This window comes from Pseudopipra pipra, chromosome 13, assembly GCF_036250125.1.
Source record: "Pseudopipra pipra isolate bDixPip1 chromosome 13, bDixPip1.hap1, whole genome shotgun sequence".
Taxonomy (NCBI): domain Eukaryota; kingdom Metazoa; phylum Chordata; class Aves; order Passeriformes; family Pipridae; genus Pseudopipra; species Pseudopipra pipra.
Genome location: NC_087561.1, coordinates 13,650,255 through 13,675,839, shown reverse-complemented (window position 1 = coordinate 13,675,839; position 25,585 = coordinate 13,650,255). Strand labels below are relative to the sequence as shown.

Here is a 25,585-nt window from a genome sequence, read left to right as displayed (position 1 = left end):
TGTGTTTTCCTACTTCCCCCACTGCTGCGTAAGGCAGAGACAAAGAAAGTTGCACCACATATTATGTATTCATCACAGCCAGCACAGCCCAATACAATAGAGTCAGTGCCACGGTGTCACTTGTCACTTTGAGAGCATGAGATGAAATTATGCCATCTGTGAGAGAAAATAAAATGGGGAAGTGAGTCATTGCATCCCCTGACAAAATGGCACAGCCACTGGAGCTGGAGGGAAAACAGTGGAGGAAGGGCAATCAGAAAGTCACAGTAGCAGTGATTACCTCCTAACTCATCTTAAGACAGAGTTTGTTGCAGTCCATGGAAGCCTCACTTTATAAACCTGCTATGCACACCTGCACTTTTATCGTAGTTTTATTATATCTGCTAAACACACCTGCATGGTTATGACTGTGTTTGCCTGAAGGCCCTGCAGTAGCAGGGCAAAGGATATATTTGAGAAATTAAAATATCATGAAATGAATTCAAATTCATGTGAACAATACTAATTAGAATTTAATTGATTCCCAAATATACTATTAATAGTTGATAAAAAACACCAAGTATTTGGAGCAGGCAAGCTTTCAGCATCTGAATTTTCTTTCAGGAGTTATTGTGTCAAAAGTGAAAAGTCCAGCACATGTCCATATGCATAGGTGTTCAATTAAAAAAAAAGGGGGGGAAAATAAGTTTTTGAATTCTGTTTATCAGTCTGCTTTTTTTAAATGTTTCTATTTTATCTAATTTACAGTGATTCTATACATATTAGGAGCAATAGAAACTGTAGAATTCAGGTAACACCAGCATTTAAAAGTGTAAAAGTAGTACATTTTCCCATTAAGATAATTTTTTTATTTATATAAACAAGCATTTCATGATATCCAACAACATCTGGTATAAAATATGCTTCATTATAATGGAGGAAAAAGCATGTGTTTTTGCAATTAACCCACCTAAAATCATGTTACCAAATAGGCTTCAGCTTGACCACAGATGCTGACCAGCAAGGTGCTAATCCCATCTTTGTTTATAACCAACAGAAAGGTGCAACTGTGATCTCCAACTCCCAGGTGATGCAGATCTCTGACGTTAATTTCTCACTGCTTTTCACTGCTGTGCACATCACTCTAAAAATGCCTGATCCATATACTCCCAATAGAAAACAAACCACAGCTTTTTAAGGATACTACAGGTGTAGTAAATAACACAAAGTTCTTCAGTTCCCTCTTTGTCAGAGGCAACAGCAATTTGAAATCACACTGCCTTAAGCTGCTAAAAGAGACATCAGTGATCTATTTTATAACAGATGGTGGTTTCTAAAGGTGGGGGTTTAAATTCCTACATCATTCATCACCAACAAACTGTAAAAAAAAAAAAAATCGTGAACCAGAGCATGTTTTAGCAAAATCTTCCCAGCAATTCAATAGACAAAAGTTTGCATGAGCTACTCAGTGATATTACACACACATATTCACGTCAGGTGGTCAGGGACTGGAAAATCAATTACTGCTTGTTGCACACATATTTGATGAGTTGCTCAATACCCTGAACGTGGATCAGATTACTAAACCTCTGCTTGATGTTGTAAAGATATTTCTTCTTTCCTTTATGTCATGTGGCATTATTGATTCAGTTTACTAGTTTCTTACAGAAGCACTGAAGAAGTGTTTCCATCCACCTGCACCAAACTGAGCTCCAGTTCTGCAGTTATTGATCTCTTAAAGATACAAATCAATGTTTCTGTCATGACAATGAACAGATGACTGAAAAGCAGATAACCTGTTTTTTGCTTTAACAGGATTTAATGGCATACTCTTAACTTTTGTCTCATTATAAAGATCTTAAGAGAATAACTTTTTCTTTTTTCATTCTTATATCTAATAGTTTTCAGTAATAAAACTATAGATTCTACACAACTGAATAAAACCATTAGAGTGACCTAATGGTTGGTCACCTGTGGTAAAATCACCACAGGTAAAAGAGTTGCTTGTCCTCTGCTAAACCTTAAACCAGTGCCAGGTATGTTCCACGTGCAAAATGGAAAGCAATGGCTGCAGTCACCCTGCAGGGACACAGGTAACCTCAGCTGGTGAGCAGCAACTTGTGAACCTACAGATCAGGTCCCTTCTGGCTGATGTCGCATCATTTTACACTCCCACGAAAGCCAAACACCAATAACTCTATCTAGTAATAGTCAGCTTCAGTAAGTTTGGTCTTGGAATTTGCCCAAACCTACAAGTTCAACCCAGTAAGCTCGTTAAAAATCTTGCAAGCTGTGGTGGGGAGGCCCTTACTGAACAACACACTCTTCCAGACACCAAAACCCTGATGTGATTCAGGCTCTCACATTTCACTGGAGTTTGTTGCATGGTAGTATCTCAGGGAAATGTCACTTTTCTGTGTCTACAAGGAAGGTGGCTGTCCACCAGCATGGAATACACCCAGAGAATCAGGAACACCATGCCTGCTATCCCTCCACAGGACAATCCCATCTCCCAGTCACTGCCCCTGCCTTCCTTCACCCAAGTCTGAGTTAATGATTTCCCAAGCAGATGGCTGCTGCTGGTAAGTAGATAAATTACAGCCAGCAGAAAGCAGGAAGTTTAGGATCACTGCCATGGTGAAAAACTGGATCCTCAGGAAACAACATTATATATAACTTAACAACACTGCATCTTAAAAAAAAAAAACAAACTAAATTTTTTAGAGCCCCGTCTGCTTTACAAAGCAAGCTAACAGTTTCCTTTCTTACGCCTGAAGCTTTGCAATCACTGTGTTTCTGAACTGTATTTTTTCATTAGTCTTATGCTTCCAAATATAATCTATTATTTGGCAGCAAAGGCAGCAAAACATTTGTTCCCTCTCAGTACAGCTGCAATCCATTGGATTTAAAAAATGGTATTGGCTATCCAGCAGTCCTCTATCATGTTGATTTTTCCATGGAAACAGCATTATATTTTCCTTTGGGGGGGGGGAGGGTGGTGCTGGGAACAGGATGAAGAAATGCATTTCCAGTGTTTTTTGCTTTTCATGTTCTCATCCACCTACACACAGATAGAAGGGATTAGACTGGACTCCCCAAGAACAATACTTCATAAATACCTATTTTTTCAAAATATCACACAAATACACAATTTTTTTTTTAAGGAATTTGTTCCCTATCTTCAATTCTTAAAAGATTATATATGCCTGTTTTTAAAAATGGACTTCAGCAATCTTTTGCTATATGGTCACAAATGTTTCAGAATAACCTCTGGAAATAGAGGCTATTCTGAAAAAAAAAAAAAAATAAAATTCTGAGGCAAACCCCAAAGTTGATGAACAAAAATTAAGAAACAAAAACTAACAGAAAAACGGGAGAAGTCAACTTCAAGCACTTTTAAGTTGACTGAATTATTTGGTTATGGCTATGAGACTAAAGTGTAGAGATTTGGTAGTAAAACTATGTCTTTCAATCAGAAATCACAATCTTAGAAACTATGAATCAATATAGATGGCAAAATTATTGACATTTCTATTTTCTTTTTTTTGCTGGAGAAACACTAATTGCAATAAGCATAGCTTGCCATCCTGGTAAATAAATGCCTCCTCAGTTATGTACTACATCCAGTCTGGAAAGAGTTCTCTTCACATAGCAGTAACTTAAATGTTTTGAGACTTTAGTTCTGATACTCCAGTGAATTACAGATCATCAATCCTTCTTTGTAGTTGCATCATAGCAACACATATTTAAAAAGTGCTGAAAACTAATTTTGCTGAAACTTTTTGCTCTCTGCTCTTTCCTTTGAATTCTCTATTTCAGTCTATTAGGATTTATGGCCAAAAGGTAACTGGAGATAGTTCACTTGATTTCTTCCCTTGCTCTTCTGCTTGAGGTCCCATTGACAAGACACAGGGGTCACATAAACCTGAATTTCTGCCTGGATTAATTTCACGGCAAAAGTCTTACATAATGAGCACACACTTAACAGCTACTTTGTTTAGCACCATGGATTTTGACTGACTTATTGGATGAAGCTGTTTCTAGTGTGTTATGCAACACTAGAATTTTTCTTTCATATTATCATCATCATCATCCTATTTCGGAATAAAATTTCAAGGCTTGAAGAGGTTTCTTCACTTGAAACACAGAACAAGCGTGACAGAACCAGAGCATAGGTAAAGGAAGACATTCCCACCTCCAAGTAGAAACCAGCTATGTGTTGTTTATTCCCCCACAGCTTATTGCTCCAGAGTTTTACCTTTTTTGCTTTTTTCTTTTTTTTTTTTGAACCTCATTGTAGGTGGTTACAACAAGGCCTGAAACCTTTAGAACCTTTATTAAACTGACATTATTTACTTGACTGTTCATGACCTTTTGTGGAGTCTTAGTACTTCATTAAAAGTAAGTTATTCTACTGTTTGACAACTTCATACTGTTAAGAATATACAGTTATAGCCTTTTCTCTGGTCTCTTTTCTTCAATTACCATTTTTTGATAGCTTTATATCCTGGTGTATTTCTCAAAATCATTGTCCAATTTGCACAATTCAAATCACTCTGCTTTTTGACCTTGCTTCATGTTCCACAGTAGGAACACACTTTAACTCCCAATAATCCTGCTGTGTTCATATTCTAAAGTGACAGAACTCAAATGTACATAAATGGCAATCAAATCCTTACAGAGTTTCTGAAACTACTTCTCATTTCCTAATTACCTTCCCTGCTTTGCTTGCAGTTCCCATCCGTTACCACCCCTCCCCAGCAGCACGCTAATTGCTGTGACCCCATTTCCCAGGACAACATTAGGTACCCAATGAGGTGGCAGTGCCAGTGCTCAGCCAATTTTCCTCCCCTAACATGTTGTCAACAACATCATAAGTGTTACTGAACAAGTAAGCAAACACTTCATTGTTCCTGGCCCTCCAAAATAAATCAAATCTATCACATGCATAATTACTACAGAAAACCAACATGGCCCCAGGAACAGCCTCCTGCATCCTCATTTTTACCTGGACTTACCTAACACAGAAGTTCTTTGCGGCTCTCACTAATGACACCTGGTGTGCAATCTTATCTGTGGTATTTATCCTGAGTAACAAGCTCTTGTTTATTTACACTTTTATTTTACATCCTCAGTATTGATTTGATAGAAGCAAATGAAAAGTAGCAGTTGCTACATTCTGTGCAAGTTTGTCTGCTGTAATAGAATCATAGAATGGCTTGGCTTGGAAGGGACCTTAAGGATAATCTCATTCCAACAGCCTGTCACAGGCAGGGAGACCTTCCACTGGACCCAGTTGCTCACAGATCCATCCCACCTGGCCTTGAATACTTCCAGGGATGGGGCAACCACAGTTTCTCTGGACAACCTAATCTCTCAGGGGAACTCTGATTACAAAAACTGTGTATGTTCTCTTACCTCACGTTGGTGGCCCATCACAACAATACCCAGCATCTCCTTCAACAGCAGCCAAAGTTTAGAATTATTCTGAAGAAAGACCTGTATAACGACATCACTGCAGGAGACACTTCATGGTAGTTCTGCAATGAAAGCCAGTTTTAGCGTTTGAAGTATCAACAAATGTCACGAGCAACCTGACAGTTATTGTTTAGTCAGACTGCTATAAAATGCAACACTCAGTTCCATTAGACAACATTCCCTGGGCAATAACCAAACCCTGATCAAGCTATGGCTATGTTTTGCATAACTGATGTGTTAATAAATCAGTTAGCATCACTACAGGACAGGAAAGCTATTTTCAAGAGATGACCATTTCAATTTAAGTTTCCAATACAATTAACACAGGATGATTTATATGACAGATAGAATGGACCATGCCACCCCACAGGCTGGGGATTTCAGGTTTGTTTCCCTGTTTGATTCGGTGTTTTGATTGCTGGGTTTTATTTTATATACCTAATTCTCAGAACAATTGTACCAAACAAGAGTTGTTTAAAAATAAATAATTAGGGAAAAAATGGATTCCAAGTAAGATCTTCACTACTGGTATCTTTATTTTTTGCACACCAATGGGACACTTCTGAAGAAGTGGTATTTTAGAAATAGGTTAGCTATCTAAGCTAATTGTCATTCAAATGACAATTAAAATTTCTGTTAGAACAGTTTAAGGACCAGCTTAACTGCTGTTAATTTGCACATCTTTCTAGATTCTTGCATGAGAGTTCACCTAAGTGTTATTGAACTTGAGTTAAAATAGTAGTTTAAATAATTTACCTTATTTCAGTAGAGAGAAAAAAAAAATTGATAAGGAAGCAACTTACAGAAATTTAAGCTACTTGTAGCTGCAAGCAATCACAGGCATATACTCACATGACCAGTCTTCATTGTATAACAAGCTCCACAGAGATTGTTATTAGTCACAGATAATAATTCCCACTGTTACAGAAAATCTGTGCTCAAAATAGTACCTCCCAAGGAAAAATTTCATTGCAAACACAATAAGACTTGGGATGACAATCCTCAAGTTGGGGAATTGGGAAGAAAAATTGAGAACTTGCCCACAGTCATCTGTCATTTAAGGAAAATCAACAAAGCAATCAGAGCTATCTGCAACATAATTTAGAAGATACAATACTACAGCAGGGGGGAAATACCTTGTATGAACTATAGAAAAATGAACATATTTACCTTTTTATGTTCAATTATAAAAGTATGGTTTTAAGCTCACTCGAAGTATTAACGGGCTCCAGATTTTGGCTCTAACAAGTGAGAAACTGATTTTATGGCTTAAACCAAGAGAAACTTTTACAGGATACATTAGATAGATTCAGAAGGGAAATTAACATGTTAGATAGCAAGTTCATCACTACCTAGCAACAGAAGCAACTTTAAATATGTAATCTTAGCTCCACTGTGCTCTTATCAGTAGGGTTTAACGTGTGAAATCTCATTAAAAGAGAACAACATGCTTCCCAGAGAGAAAGAAGCACATTTAGTATTTACTACGGAGGACTAAAAAGAATACAAACAAGAACATTCCATTGCTGATAATTCTTAACTTGCCTAACTGAAGAAAACAGGTACAAAAATGGTTGATGGAGCTATCATCAGGGGGCAGATGTTACCTTATTAGCAAATACAGAGTGGCATCTTAGCTCTCAGTTTCCAAGGCAGGTCAAGACCAAAGACCTGGGATTGGGCACCCTGAGCATAACTATGAAAGTAAATAGAAGCATAGATAAAGATAAAGTGCTTATTGGTATGTTTTGTTCCTTTAAATCCGAGGAAATTATCTAGATATATAGTAAGGACATAAACCAAAGAACATGTTCTCAGCAGAAGATTTAAATGTCTGTATTAAAGTACTATTAAGCTGCATTTATGACCAACTCACTTTCATATATCTCCACATGATCCATTAAGAAACATTCTTTCAACAGAAAAAGTAAGTCACCACATACCAAGCCAAACATCAACAAAACAACTAGTAAGTACATGAAGTTGATTTATTGGAGTGATTCCTGAAATGTAATCATGTGGACAAAACTACACTGCAGGACTGATGAAACACTGCTTGGTTAAGCAAGATCACTTCAGGAAGAGACTTTGCCTGTAACACTTTTATCAAAACATATGTACCCCTAGTAGGTGATGCTTTTACTTGAACTGTTGAGGCAGCAGGTGCTGTATCTAAGAAATCCAAATTGTTGCCATGCAGTGTTAAGTTACTCATGTTATTGTCAGATTCAAACTAGTACAACCTGAACAACTACATTTCCCATCCGTGACTCTCTCCATGGAAAAAGGTGTCTAATATATCAAGTTCACTGGAGTGACAACTGTACCTCCTGACCATTTCCACCAGTGGACACACACTGTTTCACATCTTAAAATAATTAAAGTACACTACTCTGGATTCATTTTGGATGAAATTAAAGCAGGGGATGTGCTCAAGTAACACACCTGACATATCCTAATTACTATACTGTTTTTGAACCTATGGGACCAAACTAAAACTAGTTTTAAGTCAGTGTTGCCTTCCCACCCTAAATGCAGAGATGTCATCTGCAGTGTCTTTCTGCACAGAGCTGCTCCTACTTCACCACAATAGCTACTAATGGTCACAGTCAAAGTTTGATTGTCTTCTGGAACATCTCCAGAATTGATCTTGGCACAATTTCTGCAAAAAAAGCAAGCCTGTTTCAGCAGGCACTAAGCACAGGCTTCAGCCATCTGGATGGACTTCATCAGTATATTAACAATGGATGCTAATATAGTTAAAAGTAATGAAAATGCTTGTGATTATTCTGCTTCATTCACTAATCTTGTGTTGCTAAGATTACTGTATTGTTCAATTGTTACTGCATTGTTCAACACTTACTGCATAAAAATGGCACTTGGATGAAAGGTCATCCCAAGAAGAGGAACTGGTTTGCACTTTTGTGCTAATATAGATTGCCTTTACAGCTGCACCTTCTCACATTTAACTGTCCCACAGTATCATGAAAATTCAGGCCTTGGAATGACAAACACACCTTTGGTATTTCTGAAACAAGTAGCCACCGACTTGTCCCAGTGCTTTCAGCTGATTACATCATTTTCTTGACTTTAATTAGGTTAAATAAGCAGAGTAAGTTTCTTGTCTATTGTGACTAAAACAATTCAACATTTAAGTTTTAACCAAATTTGAAACTAGTCCTTTATTTCATCTGAGACTGAGTAGATCAACAAGTAAACAATTTGGGGCTTACAGCTGACTAAAGTACAAATTCTGAAAATTCACAGTTATCAACTGACCCTTTCATCCAAATAGACAACAATTAAGCAACCCTTATATTGCCACAAGAAAAAAGGCACAGTCTTAAAAAATGCTTTCAATTTGAAAGCATTTTTATCAGTTCAGTGAACTTCAGTTATAGAGTTCATGATATTTTTCTGGACCTTATTTTGCACTGTTACTTCCTTAGCAAAACATGGCTGCTTCTTGTCACTCGAAAAAAAAAGTTAGCTATCTCTTATCAGTAATGCAGAATTATTCATTCCTCTGGATTCAGTGTATTTGTTATGAGTTTCATCAAATGAACTTTTCAGAGATTGATCATAAGGATTTTTATTATGTTTACAGTTGCTGAAATAGTTCAGTTTATTACTAGTGCTTGCTGTTGAAAGGCTGATATTTCAGTTTAACAGGTCTATCAGTTCTCAAGTTTGTAACAAATATCAGAATATAATTTTAAGATTCATATTTTTCTACTTATTGGCTTTGCGTAGGATTTTACAGCTTAAAAACAAGTGTGATACTTAAATCATGGATTGTGTATTCAGAATACATTTGTAAAATATGAAAATGAAATAAAATGAATGGGACTGTAACACTGGTTTTTTTCAGTGTGAATAATATACCTCTCTTTTACCCTAACCTCATTTATTATCTTGGGTAATATTACTTTACTCATGGGCAAAAAGATTTTCCACTTGACTGGTCACACATGAAAGTTTCACTGTCAGTCCTGTTGAAGATAGTTTTAAAGAAAAATTTAATCAAGATTTTTTGAAACCAGAACTTAGAGGGAAACTAGACTATAACTGGAATTGTGAGTGCAGTAATCTACATGATCACCATACTTGTATTAGATTACTGCACACAGCTTGAACACCTGTGTCCCCATTCCCCCCCTACTCCTAACCTGACAAATTGGTTTTCTCTCTCCTTGTGTTAGTTCTTGTCCCCTCAGCCTGTTCTTGCTCACCTGCCTATAAGGAAAGGAAAGATAACTGCAAAGTACCACTGTATTTGCAGGTCTGGATATTGAATCCTATAAAAATTTGGTTTGGAAGGGGCCTAAAAAATCATCATGTTCCACCCTCCTGCCATGGACATGGACAAATTCCACTATATCACATTGTTCAAAGTCCCATCCTATCTGTCCTTGAACACTTCAGGGATGGGGAGCCTACAGCCCCTCTGGGCAACCTGTTCCAGTGCCTCATCACCCTTACAGTAAAGAATTTCTTCCTAATATGTAATCTAAATATATCCTCCTTCAGCTTAAGGCCATTCCCCCTTGTCCTATGTGCCCTTGTCACAAGTCCCTCTCCAGCTGAACAGCCCCAACTCTCTCCATTTGCTTGAAAAATCTGAAATACTGTGCACACAATCATACACATAATTTCTTTTAAATATATACATAGATATTTACACATTTTTTTACTTGCTCATGACAAAGGTCTACACCTACAGCATTCTTAGACACAACTTTTCTAAACACAAACTCTCCCTTCCCCGAACCCCACTGCATAGGATTAAAATCAGAAAAACCATACCCTACTTCAAAAATATTTCATCCCACACCTCTCCTGCCACCCACCTCACTCCTTCCGACTGCTGGAAGCGCTGTTGTCACTCCTGGAAGCGCTGTTGTCACCGGGAGTGACGCTCCGCTATTCCCCAGGAGCAGTCCTCCAGCAGCTCCTGTCATTCAGATGATAACTTAAAAGCCCCATTATGTTAGAAGAAGCAAATGCTTGAAGTTTCATTTTCTCAGAAGGAAACTTCTGCAGGGTAAGAAAAACAAAGAGCCTTGTCAACTGAGCCTGTATTAATAACCATTTGTGTATAATTTTGATTCCTCTTGATTTCCCAATAATAGCAAGCACTGAAAAATACCTGCAAACAAATGACAGGAACTATGAGTTTCTATGAAGAAGAAAGAAGTGGCAATGTGTTAGTGGAACTAACATGTTCTAATGCTCCTGATGGTAAATTCTTTTTTTTTTGGGGGGGGGGAAGTCTGCTTCCAGTGGTAAAAAAAAAAAAATCTCTGTACACTGACATAAATACCTTTATGTCTCAACAGTCCAATTATTACTCTGGCTCATATTACTTTTCAAAAAAGTTTCCTCAAACATTGTATTCAAACTGAAGCATCTTCCTATAAAGTGTAACATTACCTACCTGATGATAACTTATAATTCTATATCTTTCTAGTTTTACAACTCCACTGCTTAAATGCAAATATAAGCTAATGGCTTCTATTTTACACAGCTTTTGAAAACAACATTCAATCTCAGCCAATACAGAATTTTTGTACTGCAGTTTTATTTCATTCTTCTCTATATGGAGCATTGCTTAGTATTTTTCAAGGTAGTTTAGTATCTTGCCTCTGTCAACTTCTATTTTGTGGTTTAGAAAAAATTACGACAAAACTCAAGAAATGTGTAGGCTTTAAGAATGTTTAAAGTTTTGTGTTTCTGAATTACTCTCTCTTTGCACTAATCTTAAATTCTTTCGATGTCTTTAGCAGAGAGAAACAGAGAAACCATTTCCTTTATTTTGCTGGTTTTCCCTGCATAAAATAAGTATTTTTATTATTGTATTTAAGATGTCCCTTACACCTAAATTAAACTCAAAGAAGACAATAATACTCATTATTCACACGTTATTTTTATAATACTTCTAGCATCAGTTGCTTTCTGATCTATGTTTGTTGAGTTTATTTAAATCAGACTGACTCCAAGCATTTTTTCTCTTTTCACATTGGTGCAGTTTTGTATCCCCTATAATACATGAAAAAATGCCCAGACTGCAGAACTTTGTAATTCAATCTCATGCATATAATGAATAAAATCATTAAACAAACCTACCCAAATATGTTGACCTCTTACACTGTTCCCACTTAACAATATCCTCAGCAGGCTCCCACTGATGTTGCCTTCTGTTTTTGTTCAATTAATCTCCAACTCAGAGGGGTTGTTCCTTTCTCCTGATGTACCCCACAAACTTAGTACTACCTTGTTCCATTTTGACATTCAATACTCTTATGCAAGTAGGCGCTTAAAATCTCTTAATCCTACTTTCATAATCACACAAGAGGTGCCTCAAGGAGGCTGTATTTTAAATGTATTGAATCTTTCAGTACGTGCTAGAACAAGTCTCTAGTTTACCAAACACCACTGCAGCCAGACAAGCATCAAGCAACATGTGAACTATTCTTGAGCATTTCTCCTGCAAAAATGCTGAGAAGACAAATCTAACCACTGATTTTTAATTTGGATTATTTCCTGACAGAGAGAGAGATTAATAAAAGGAAGTATATGATAACCTGCCTAACTACATAACTTTCTGCACAAAGGAAACACATGAAGTTTTAACATTATAGAGAGCACTGGGTTAAACAGGAGCAGGGGATGTTCTCTGGAGACACTGGGAAATAGCTTCCAAGGCTAAGGATAGTCCTTAAAGATTATCCTTAGAATAGTCCTACAAGCATGAAACTTGCATCAGATGTCTGCTTAGCCCCTAAAAAGAAAGGCTGACATTTGGGGGATTGTTCATTGAAATTCACTTTTGGATATATTTAACATGGTTCTAGGAACAGCAGCCCAAAATTTAGCACTGAGCCCATAATCAGCAATGGGAATGTATTTTTAGAGGAATAGAAAAATGTAAGACACAGTAAAAAAGAAAGAAAAAAAAGTACAATGGCGTAATGGTGTAAATACCTCATTTCAGTATAATAATAAAAACGAGAATACCAATTAACTTTCAGTCCAAGCACAACTGGTTGTCCAGTTATGAGTCCATCATTAAGAAAAGCAGTGTTTCCTGAGTAAACAGCTTCAGCAATTTGCAAGGAATGGTTTAATTATGATATCTTGCTTGTCATGTATACTCTCAAATCACATTAATTATAATAAACACCACTTGTGATGGTTCTCACTTTACTAAACTTGCTTTCTAGCTCTGATGCTTTATTCCCACCAAAAACACTAAGTGCCACCAATCAGGACCGAAGGCACCAATGGAATTTACAGTAAGAACACTTAGGCAAAAATGCACTTAAGACAGAGTGAAGGCAATTTTCCAAGCTCACTGGAAGTCATTAACAGCCAGAGCTGTATGCCTGAGAAATGATTTGAAAAGGTTCTTTTTGGTAAATGTATTTTGAAGAGTATACATTCCATAATTTGTTGAAAAACCTGGAAAGGGGGGTGAGATTCTGTAGCTTATTTATTGGCTACACTCACTGACTTTTATTTTTTTTCTTTAACTGTATGAGTAATTCTTTGGCAATAAGCCTTCTAAGTTAAAAGGCTTATTAAATTATGCACAGAACAATTTAGCAAAGACTGCTCAAGCTGCACACAGGAATAAGAATCCACATTTAGAATTTTATTTGGTCTCAGGATTTTAAATTGTAGCAGATAACAATCTATTAGCTCCCAAATTTGTAGGTACTCTGCTGCTAAGTGTTTCATTTAATGCCTCTTCCACAGACACTCCCCATGTTCAGATTTCCATTTAACAGTTTAAATTAAATGCAGCTCTACAGGTTCTTGTCAGATGATTTTAAATTCTAGACAAAACCAGCTTCCCTATCAAGTACGTGGTCGTTTATTAAAAGTCCACAGAGGAAAAAACAAGTCTGGGTAGTTTTCTACTGCTGCCCCCATTCTATCACTGAAAAACAAATCCACTTCAGGGCTTCCACTGAACAGGAATACCAATTAAACAGGAGGAAACATCTTAACAAAAAAGATACAGCATTATAAAACACAATCCTGGGTTTAGATGTACTGGGTGACTGCAGGTTTTCTACATGATATCATGAGGCTCCTCAAAAATACTGAAATAAAGGCACCATCTAACTCGTGTTGTGTGCCTCAGCAAGATCTAAGTCACAGCAAATGACAGAGGGTTGGTCTTGGACAGGGGTTTGAGCAGCTGCTCACTCACAAAACACAGAACTGTGTTGCTTCAACACCACTGCAGGAAAGCTGTGACAGGGCCAACATCAAACACAACCTTAACTGGACACACAGAACGATCTGATCACTGCCAGCCACAAAGGGTGAATCGGCTGAATAAGAAACAGACTTCTCACTAAGTTAAAAAGCCTGGAAAGGTATCCTAGCTCTCCATCCCAACAGAGGTATAAGAGACAACGGCAGCTCTCAGGGACAGTCTCTCAACAAAATTATTAAAAGAGAGGAAAAAAATAAGACTAATTATTGAATAAGGAAAAGATTTTCCATTTTAAATCTTTGCAGAAAAGGCTGAGGAAAATGTACAATCATTTGAAGACCTGTTAAAAAAAAATTCAAGTGGAAAATTACAGTTTTACATATTTAGAGGCATGTCATTGATTATTAAACACTGTTTTAAGTGCCCAGATCTTGGTGATCTTCAGACAGTAGAAGTCTTTGATTCAAACTTTGTCAGGGGTCATTATAATAATGTTCTAATGAGTTATCTGCAAACTTTCTGAAACTTTTCCTTTTCTAGAGATACTTACGAACCTATTAACTCCAAGGAACAAAAGAGCTGGAAAATTCAAGAAGATAACAGAATCAGAGGGCTTCCTACTTCTATAAAACCAGCTGTACAGTCACACCATCACTACAAGTGACAGGAGGTCACTGCAAAGTCAGGATATTTCACTGATCTACACAGAACCCTTTGGTGGGCTCGGTTTAGTTGCTTCTACCATCTGTAGCACTAATTGGCACCTAACTTGGCAGATTCAAATGAAAAAAGGTAATGGAGACATTTTCTTCGTTCTGGAGGTAGAACATTTAAGCTTTTACAGCCGGCCTTGAAAATTCTTTTACAGTCCCCAATTTGAAGAATAAATCTGAAAAATCTAATGTTGATGAGTCATACAAGTTCATCTTATTAGTTCTTGCCTAAATTGATATCCACAGAGAAGAAAAATCCAAGTGCAATTTGAGGTTTTTTTCCTTTTCCTTTATTAGAGAAGTTATTGGAAGACTAAGTGGGATTCACCAAACTATCCTTGTGCCTGCAGAGTGAGGATGGGGTTGGGTGCTACAAGAGCAGCCAGAAAAGGGGCTACGTTCATACCCAGAGAACACACAAAACCAAGAGAGGTTTTGTTCTTTGAGAGAAAACAAGAGGAAGTCCACAGCAGTCCAAAGACATAAGGTACATCAGGACCTTGGCAACAAGTGAGGACAAAACCTCCATCAGAGAAGGCATTCAGGTCAGTTCATCATCATGATTATGTCATTCTGTCACAAACAACCTAAGTTACAGCAGTTTCACCCAAAGTTTAGGAACAAACCATTGCAAATGTCCTTGCAAGGAGCTTGCAATGAGTAATCTGAGCAATATCTGAGTTTCAACTTCATTAGCTTTAGAAGGACAGCTGTGACAGTGACAATATGTACCAATACAAAAAATACTAAAAAATCCACACTTGCATTTAATGTATTTTTTTGCAATGCGTTCAGCTTTCGAGACCTGGAATTCTTCCATGTACAAGAGCACTAAAACAACAAATATATTAAACAGTAGATCTTCAAAGCAAACATTATGCAAAATAAAATTAAATAACACACTTACTGGCAGCATTTTGCGAGGTTCTTTCAATAGGAGAACACAGCAAACACTTTTGGATCATCAGAATAATCATGATGAAGATTTAAAATCTTCACAAGTTGACAAATTTAGGCCACTACATTCTAACAACTGACACAAAGAGACGCTGAAGTTCCCCGCTCATCTCTTTTGCCATACAGCAATATGGAAAATTTTACTTGTGGCAAAATTCCAGTTTTTGTAGGGAGGAAAAAAAATAAAAAAAAAAATTAAACCAATCAAAGAAAGACTAATAATTTGATCAAGTTTGTTCCTTAGGCAGTAGGCTTAAAAGTATCTGAAAATCTATTACAACAGATCTAACAGTCACTTGAACTGCCATAAAAACTTCAACACAATTATAAATACAACTACTACCTCTAGAATTTCCTTAATTGTACGACAATCAAACACATTTTAAAAACCACAACAGTATTATATCAGTGGCTGATGTTCATTAACTGCACTTTTCACTAAGCATATCTTTAAACCATTTCACTTGGAAGTTTGCAAAGAATTGATCCCGTTCTACACCTTTCCACAAGTCATTCACCTCATTCTCTGCACACTCGCTGTGACTTTTCCTCAACTGCTCCCTTTAAAGTGATCAACTTCTCACTGATTAAACACTTGTACATTTAACAGGATAAGCACCATCATTCCTTAATTTAAATTTCCTTTTCTGTTAAACACCTTGCCATTTAGCTACAGGGCATGATCTGTGACAGAATTACAGAGTCTTTTCATTTAACAGAAGTCACATTCAGAGACTGGATCCAAAAAATTATGTGTCCCTTCATTCAGGTCAACTGGGAGGAAATATTTGTTTCACCAGTGTATACATTGGAAGCAGAGGTGGGAAAATAGGAAAGAAATAAAGAAAAAAAAGCAGGAGATACCAGAGGCAAGAGTACATTACCACCTAACTGTGGGTTTGCAGCTACCCTAGCCAGTCCTAAATTGTTCCACATTGTCTGCATTTCCCAGAGGTTCATACTGTGCAGAATAACAGCTCCCACCTTCTCTAACACCCACTAAAGTTTGAAAATGAAAGAGAATGAATTTTTAAGAACTTGCTATTTTGATGTGTCATACTGTGCATCTACCTACTGTCAAGAAACAAATTTACTTTGTGATTGTGGTGGTTTAACCCGGCAGGGATCTAAACATCACAGAGCCACTCGCTCACTCACACCCCTCCCACAGTGAGAGGGGACAGACTTGCGGGAGAAAAAGCAGAATTCGTGGGCTGAGACAAAGACAGTTTAATATGACAGAAACAGAAGGGAAAATAATAATAATAATGATAAAATAATTACAAAACAAGTGATGCACCCTGCAATTGCACACCACGCACTGGCAATGCCCAGCCAGTTCCCCAGCAGCATTCCCCAGCCAGTTCTCCCCCCAGTTAATACACTGAGCATAATGCCATAGGGTATGGAATATCCCTCTGGCCACTGTGGATCAGATGTTCCGGCTGTGTCTCTTGTGCACCCCCAGCCCACTTGCTGGTGGAGTGGGGGGAGAAGCTGAAAAGTCCTTGACTTAGTGTAAATACAGCTTATCAATACTCATTCCCAGTCAGGCTCACTCCAGCCTCCAGTGTTGTTACCTGTTGGGATAACTCTGTCACTCCAGAAGCCCAGGTGGGTTCTGCCCCTCTCTAGCTTGATGGCATTAGTGTGCACTGTTGAATCCACACAGTTCAGGAGACCCAGTTGTCCCCTTTTCCTTGACCTGGCTAGAGCCAGGGCCCCACTAGTCCTCATCACAGTACTCTCTACTCACTCCTTGTAAATACAAACCACAAGTTCCTTCATCAATAACAAAACTAGCCCTTCTACTCCATCTGTGGAACTGCCACTGGAGCAGCAGTTTTCGTAGAACTCCCTATTTTGATTGTCTTTCCTTGCAACTCACATAACCATGCCCCCAGGATTGGTGTAGACTTCCATCCAAATTCCTCCTGTTCTCATGAACATTTTTTCCTTGTGTATAGGGGTGACTGATACTGGCACGAGTCGTCTCTTTGGTCAGCTGTAGTGCCTGTTGCCAGGGCTGGAGAAGCCACTGTGCCTGTCATTTTGTTGGCAGCCTCAGAGCACTTCTCTTCCCTTTTGGAGTACTGAATAGTGTTGAACAAGGCTCAGTAGCCACAGGACAGGCCCCAGCACACTGCAGTCATCATTTGTCTCTCCCTGGAATTGTCAGAGCAAGAGCGTATTTTTCAAAATATTTTACCAGGTTTTCGGGATTCTTCACTTGTTCAGGGCTGAAATTCCAAAACGTTGGAGATGATCACTGTCCTAAACACCTGCCCATACTATCCCCCACACCCTGCCTCTCATAACTACCCAGCCTTGGGCAGATCTTTGGGCGGTATCCTGAAATAGTTGCTTCGCCCTAAAAAAAGAACCAAAACACATTCAGAAATCATAGCAATAGCGAGATGCTAGTTTGAACACCCAGAGAATATTGAACATTCGCAGGAGCTGTTGCAGTCAGCCTAGAGGAGGGGAGGAAGGCGGAGGAGGGTGCGTGTCCCCGGAGGGCTCTGCGGGGAAGGCAAAGGCGCAGTTCCCGAGAGCTGCCCATAGATGGCTCCCGCAGCCCGGGCACCGCCGAGCGCCGGCGAGTCTCGGGACCGGGAATTTTATCATCTCACAACCCAGGGTACAAAGTACAGCAAAACCATAACCTCGACCCAGCCCCCGGTGACGATCAGCAGCACAACAGGGAACACGAGCTGCGAGGTGTTACATACCACACCTCTGAGGAGGCTGAGCAGTGACTAATAATTAATACAATGAATGCTTGTTAAAAACTTGGTCAACAGAAAGGACTGTCATGGTTTAACCCCTTAGAGTGTTCAAGGTTGGATGGGGCCCTGAGCAACCTGGTCTAGTAAAAGATGCCCCTGCCTACGGCAGGGGGGTGGAATGGACTTCATCTTGAAGGTCCTTTCCAACCCAAACAATTCTATCATTCCATGAGAAGTCTACCAATAAATATTAATCAAAACTGCTTTAAAGATGAAAGAAAATACCTAGTCAACTCCACCTTTTATCACATCTACTTCAAATAATGAGTTTAGCAGACCTATCTTAAAAAAAATACCTGCCATCCTATGTACTTGTATACTCTTTTTTAAAAACTACGTTAAGCCTTTAAGGTTTTAGGGATTTAGGTTGAATTATGCCTCTAATGAAGAAAAGACAGCAACATAACAGGTGTCCCAGATACCACTGAGGTATTTTTTGCCTCTCCCTACAAAAATCACAGAATTGTTTCTTTTGGAAGATGACCTCAGAAAGTCACCTGGCATGCCTCAAAACTTGTCTGACTTCAGTTTTGAAGCAGGTTCATCAAAAAATGTCAGCCAGGTTCTGACTATCCCCAAACACACAGAATTCACATCGTGGCCCCCTGTTCCGTTACTGATAGCCTTCATTGCAAAATTTCTTTTCTTAGCATCCTACTGGAATTTTGATTTATGCAATCTGTATTCATTGTCCCTCATCTGTATCAGCTTAAATATTAGCAGTGGTATATGGGTTTGGACTTGAAGTAAATTAGTAGATGAACACATTTCTTTTGCTTGCTGGTTAATATCAACCAGAGGCTGTCTAAACAAAGGCCTTTGTTTTTTATCCAGGATGATTTTTGCATCTTAATAACTACATCTCAAAAATCCCTGACTGTTCCTGTACATGCTGGGTGCTGCAACAATTATTCCAAATTCTATCAAAATCATGAGGTTGAGTATTGATGTCATTCATTGTGACTGGACTGTCATTTGACCTCAATTCTTTATTTAAATGCCACAGACACCTGCTCTCTATCTTAGGACAACATTTAGTTCTCAATATGGCAGAAATTTGATTTAGGTTTCCATACAAGAAATTTTACCATTCAGATGATAAAGTCGTTTTCAATTCTTAAGGCTTTCATTCCTCAAGGCAATATATACTGTTCAACAAAGAAACTAATTCCAATATATTTTGTCACAGAGTGAGTGATTAACAAAATGAGTCATCAACATTGTTTGAATTATGGGACTTGTAACATCAGCTGTCTAAACTCAGATAAGTATCACTGCTGATTAATCAACACTTGTTTCCACTTATAGCCACAAAACATACTATTTAAAGAAAATGTTTAGCTACAGCACAGCCCCCATGATACGTGATGTTATCAAAAAACCAGTCAGATAACAGGAAATTTCAGTATAGTACTCACCCTGAAAATTTATTTTTCTGCCCTTGTAATTTCTGCGATTCCATTGGTCCCAAAATAAACATATAAATAATATTCCACACGTTACATCAGAGGAACCTGATTCCATTAAGTACCTTGGAAAAAATGCAGCCATAGATAAATGCAGAAGGTAAGGATTCAGTAGAGTTTCACAGCTCTGTTTTTCAGTATTCAGTGTTTTCAGATTTACCTCATATTTAAGCACTTGCTTGTTTGATGCTGCTGATGTTCTCTGGAAGCCAGAGATAAAAGGAGTCATATTATTACAAGATAAGTTTCTACAGGAAGGGGTGTATCTAAAAACATCTCTAACTGCAGTAACGGAAGGTGCATCACAAAGTTCTTATATTGGGAAGGAACAAGATTGGAAGCAGAATCACTACAACTCCAACTATGCAAAAATTAACAGAGAATTTTTCTGAGCAAGGAATAATATAGGAGTATATATATATTATACTCATGGATTCAATACAACTTGTTGTTATATAGCTTATAACTTTGAGCAGTTTTACAAAGAGGATGAACAAAATTGCCAGAAACTTGCTGGAAATGCATAAATTGAGGTCTGGCATCATTAGCCAGGAGCACAGAATTAAAATAAAATCAGGGTTGATAAATACCAAAGGCAACCAGGTAATCATGAGTGTGGGAAATGGATTGCTGGGCTATAGCTCTGAGTTTACAAACAGATTGTTTTTTACATTACATGCATCAGCCTCATTAAGCAAAGCTGGGGAAAGTAAGGAATAACAACTTAAAATTTGAAGTTATAACTGTTCTCATTATGGCAGAACTTCTTACATCATCCCAAAGAAATGTAGTTATTCTTCACCAGTTCTAAATCCATAGGTTTCTTTGCCTCAGCTTCGCAGATCCATCACCTCTGTTTCAGTATTAGCTCTAATAGCATGGACCACATATTAGCCTGTGAAAAGCTGAGAAATTAATTTGGAGTTTAAAAAAAATATTTTTTTTTTTTACCTGGATAACATTTTGTTTACTATATACAATTTTTTTTTAGTTTATTTAGTTCCATGTATCTGCAGTCTTTGATCATTTTGGAGGCATCCCTAGATGCAAAATTAATTTTTGCACAATGATATTATTTGCTATTTCATGAAGACCTTGGCATTCCTGTCTTGTTTTGCTTCCCTTGTTTCTTTGGATATGATTAAGTATCCAGAAATATGGTTAACCCCAGGGTTGAAGTATTTAGTTCTGAGAAACTTTAATACAATCAATTATGTTTTGAACATAGGGAAGCAAGCAAAGGAGAAAGTTTTAATTACCATCAGTTAGCAAAACAGTCCTGATGCACAATTTGATTACCTTTTGCTTAACAGTCCCTTGATATTTCAAGTTCATTACAAAGATATTTGACTTGAAGTTTTTCTGCACAAGGATATTAAACTATTTCAGAATAGCACTTCATTACAAGCCTTTAAAACTAATTTTGTTGTGTTTTCCATGAGAAAAGCAGGCAGAGAAGCATCTGTTCTAAAAGCATTAGATACAAAAACCTGATATTTTTATAATTAAAAGCTAAAGCTAATAAATCTATATTTCATAGACAAACCAGCTGGGTTACAGCTGCCAGGAAAAATACAATCCTGAAACAAAAAAACATTTCAGCAAATCAGTTCTGTTCTATAATGAACAGAAAAACAGAAAAGTCTTGTTGTCCATTAGTGTTTAAAACAAAGAACCAAGAAAATGCCCCAGAAACCCAGAACCCAACAGAAGTCCTAAAAATCCTAAAATTCAAATCTTAAAAAATACCCTGGCTAAAGCATTCAAGTGAATTACAGCTGGGTTTCTCACAGCCCAAGAACTGTCCTCAGCACTCAGTTATTCTCCTGCTCACAAATTACCTTTCTGATCAAAAAGAAATTCCATCCCACATATTCAAAATATATATTTGCAACATTCAGCCAACTCCTACATATACAAAAGGCTACCATGACAACGTGGATGCTGCCAGAGAGTTAAGCAGATCATATTCTGCAGTGAGATGCACTGCTCTGACATGCAAGTTTGAGTATTTACACTCCTATCTAGTTACAAATGATAACTTTGAGCAGTTAAAGAAACCTATCAGCATAAGGATCTTCTCCTTGTTGCACATCAGACCTAGTCCTTGGCATGCCCGTGATGTCACTTACTGGATTAACACTGCCTCCACACTTCTTGGATATATGCATCTCTTCTTCATTAGCTCAATTCCCAACAAACCCAAGACATGTAACAATAAAATTTACCACTTGGTCTCTTGCAGGCAAGACTTGCACTTATGGATCAAATTTCATCCAAATTTATCATAATTTCTGATCCAGTTTTGAAGACAGAGTTTTCCAGTTCAAGAAATTAGATAAAAACCCAACACACTAAAGAGATTAACTCCTTGGACATTCTCTTTTAAGCTTTTCTAACACTAAATGTTAGATTTAAATATATTTAACTAAGTAAATAATCAATTGTTACAAGCAGAAGTAAACAGCCAGTATGTTAGAAAGACAACCCAGTTAGTTAACTCTTGGGAGTTGCATTGACAGTAACGAAGGAAAAAAAAAAAAAACCTCAGTGGCATTTTCCAGCTTATGTACCTGCTATTTCCAAACATTAGCATTATGAATAGAAAACACAGTAGAAGTGGAAGTTGGAATACCATTCTTTTTCAGGGCCTGGGGACAGATTTGAGTGACAACTAAGCATATGAAGGACTCTGGGTTCCCTGACTCCCTGACTACTGATCAGCTACATTACCTCCCCATTGAAAAGTCATTTTTTAGGGAGGGAGGACCTTGAACACAGCTGTCACTTTGATGTTATGAATCACTTTTTCTTGGCTAAAGCCATCAGATTTCTCACATCCATACATTGATGGCCTTAATCTCTTTTTTCTAACATGGGTCAATCAAGAGAAGCTAAGTCCCTGTCCAAATTAATTTATAAACATAAGGTAAGTCAACCTTTAAGGGTAAAACATTAATTTTGATTTACTGTAGCTCAATAAGGACTAACATTCAGATAAGGTTTACTTGGCTAACTAATAATTGCATCATTAAGCCATAAATGTGAACAGCTTGTGATTGCAAATAAATTTCAACCAATTGGAAACCCATATTTAAGAGCATAGAACATAATTAATTCACATTTCTAAAAGTCTTTGCCATCTTAATCTGCAATATCAAAGTATCTGTTATGCTGGATTTCCAGAAAAGTTCAGTAGCTATTCTGGTAGCTGCTACCCAACAGAGATCAGTCAGGTTTTCAGAGATCACAGATGTGGAAGGAACCCTAAGGGGAAAGTTTAGTCCCATCTCTTTGCCTACAGGGGAACTTTTCTGAGAGATAATTGTGTAACATTTTGAATGCCAGTGAGAGTGCTCTGGAATTTTTTAGGTCCTCATTGCAAAGAAACATTCTCTTGGCTACACTATGTAAAATATTTAGAATTATTTCTGATTCTCCAAAGAGAACCACATACCCCCCCTTAATTATCCCTCATTAATTGTTGTTATTAAGAAAAGATCAGTCTTAACATCTGTGAAACCTGACTGACAGTGCCAACTGTCACTGGGGCACTCTAGGACAAAACAAGTATTCATTTTAGCTTTTCTGCAATCAGTGGGTTCCCATTTCTCCCAGACTGGCACTGTCACCAGCACAAAGGCTGCACTTGCCATCTCACAGCAAATGGCCCCAAACAGTCATTGAGCAATGGTAAATAAAGTAACCAACCCTCTATAAATTTTTCAGGTGCCTTGGGATTGCTGGATGAGTAAGTGCAACAGTGAGGCAGTAAAATGATTAAAATCTGAGCTACAAGGCCATCTGACTATGCTTTAGATCCTTATCAGTGTACACCCAGATTAACAGTAAGCACTATATCCATAACAAGGTCATTGTCCACAGCATGTAGGTATTAGAAATCTAAAAATATAAGATTGATCCCAGGTGTCAAAGGAGAAAAATAAAAAGAAAAAAAGGCAAAAAAGCACAGCATTTTAACCATTTCTGTTACATAGACTATCAATATGTAATAATACACATTTTCCTATTTATTACCAATTCAGAGAATAATAAGAGTAAGAACCTTTTGCTATTCAATTCTACAACAAATGGGAAACCACAAGATACTTCAGTGAAATCTTGATAAATTTACAAGATCCTTTCTTTTTACCTCTTTCAAAACTGATTAAGTTCCTTGATAACAATAACATGCAAGTAAGGAACTACAGCACCATATAGCATGTTAGTTCTTTTTAGCATAGCCTAATTCCTGTCAAAAGGAAGTGTTAAATTTGAAGAAACTTCAGTGTAGAGATAGCCAAAGCAGGAGGTTATCTTAAAAACCAATGTTCCCTTCAGTTAGGGAAAATACAGCTACATAGAAAAAGCGAGCAAAGCATAAAATAAACACTTAATAAGTTAAAAGTCCACCTCTATGTTATCATCTTGTCTTTTGTGTATTCCACATGTTCTGTTACTAGTTCAGAAAGTCGCTTCTGTGCTTACTGCCTCTCTTCCTAGTTTGGATTAGTACATACACTGTATTCTGAAGTCATGGCTGGTAGTGAAATGAAGCACCACTGCAACACTTGCCATTTATCCTTAGAAAACATTTTTACCTCCTTGCCACTCCTGATTTCCATTGGATTGAGAAAAGCTGGACCCTCAGATATCATGCAGTATATTAAAATTTTCTTTGACACTATTGATGAGATGGGAGAATAAGCTCCATCCTGCTCAGAGACAGCCATTGATAATCAGCAGCTCTCATTTCAGCTTCTTGTTTGAGTACAACATGGGTGTAGTCAAAGAGTTAACAACCATAACACAACACCCTTTGAACTTCATTCCATATGGCTACTCCCACCACAGCAGATGGTGTAGCTATTTGTTTTCTGTTTACTTTTGATGTACTGTTTTCTGTCTTCTGACAAAATCACTGTGGCTAAACAGTAAAACTGACAGCTGCCCATTTCTGTTGTCCTTTCCTTGCAGCTTGCTGTCTTCAAGCTCAGGAGCAGTGGCGAAGGAGGAGATTGCTCATACACTGCAGCTTCCCAATTGCTGTTCCTCCTCCTTCCCACTCCTCCACATTGCAGCAGCTCCGCTTGGCTGAACAGACTCACTGCTTGGGAAGAAAAGTCGGAGATTCCAGAGAGGAGCCAGGGACTGACTTACAGCAGGGCCAGGGGCAGACCCAAAACCGAGCTGCAAAAGTGATAAGGATGAGATAAATGCATAAGTCAGCCTGAAGATTTTTGCACAGTTGTTCTTCTGCCAGAGAAAACTCCATGTATGTGAATGTGTACAGAGCTTCGGTGACTTTTCATCCTGTCATTCTTCTCTCCATTGCCAAGGACACAACTTCTCTTTTTAGCATATCGAAAGTTCAGTTCCCATTTTTTAATAACGCAGTTTTTTAAAAAATCCAGTTAGGTTTGCTACACATAGTTTTCAAAACTTATCCACATATTTAAACTATTTAATTTTAACATTATTCAACGTAAGTGTTAATTTTACTGCACTTCTCTATTATGTTTATGTGCATGTGTCTGACTGAAGGACCACTAACTGAGATTGTCTTGTAAAACACCTGCATTTTGAGCTCTGTGTTGGGTAAGTCATGATTGTGAATGTTCATCTCCGTTACACCTGTCAGTAAACGCAAGAAAAACAAAACAAAACCAACCAAAAAAACCCCAAGTACAGGAATGCCAATAATCACATTTTCCATTAATGGCTTTTTTCCAAACTCTTTGAGGTTATTTGAGTTTGTTGTTTATCCACAAATCATATAAAAATACCTTTCACAACAATAATATATGGCTTAATACTATCGTATGTTTCACTTGGACTCTTCATATTACTTTCCCTATTTATTAGTGCTTAAATAAAAAGCCAAAAATGATGATAGATTTTAATTCTACACACCATGATGTGCTTGTCTTATCCTTCCTCATCCAGCTGCTTGTATTGGAGATTTCTTTAAGTATG

General features: G+C 37.6%; 1 long non-coding RNA gene across 1 annotated transcript in view; it reads right to left on the bottom strand.

Annotated features, from left to right (window-relative positions):
* Positions 1-25,585, bottom strand: part of LOC135421527 (uncharacterized) — a 70,679-nt gene that overhangs the window by 16,975 nt on the left and 28,119 nt on the right. Inside the window, exon 2 of the long non-coding RNA XR_010434051.1 lies at positions 5,398-5,519. This is a non-coding gene — a long non-coding RNA (uncharacterized LOC135421527). The remainder of the gene's footprint in view (positions 1-5,397; positions 5,520-25,585) is intronic.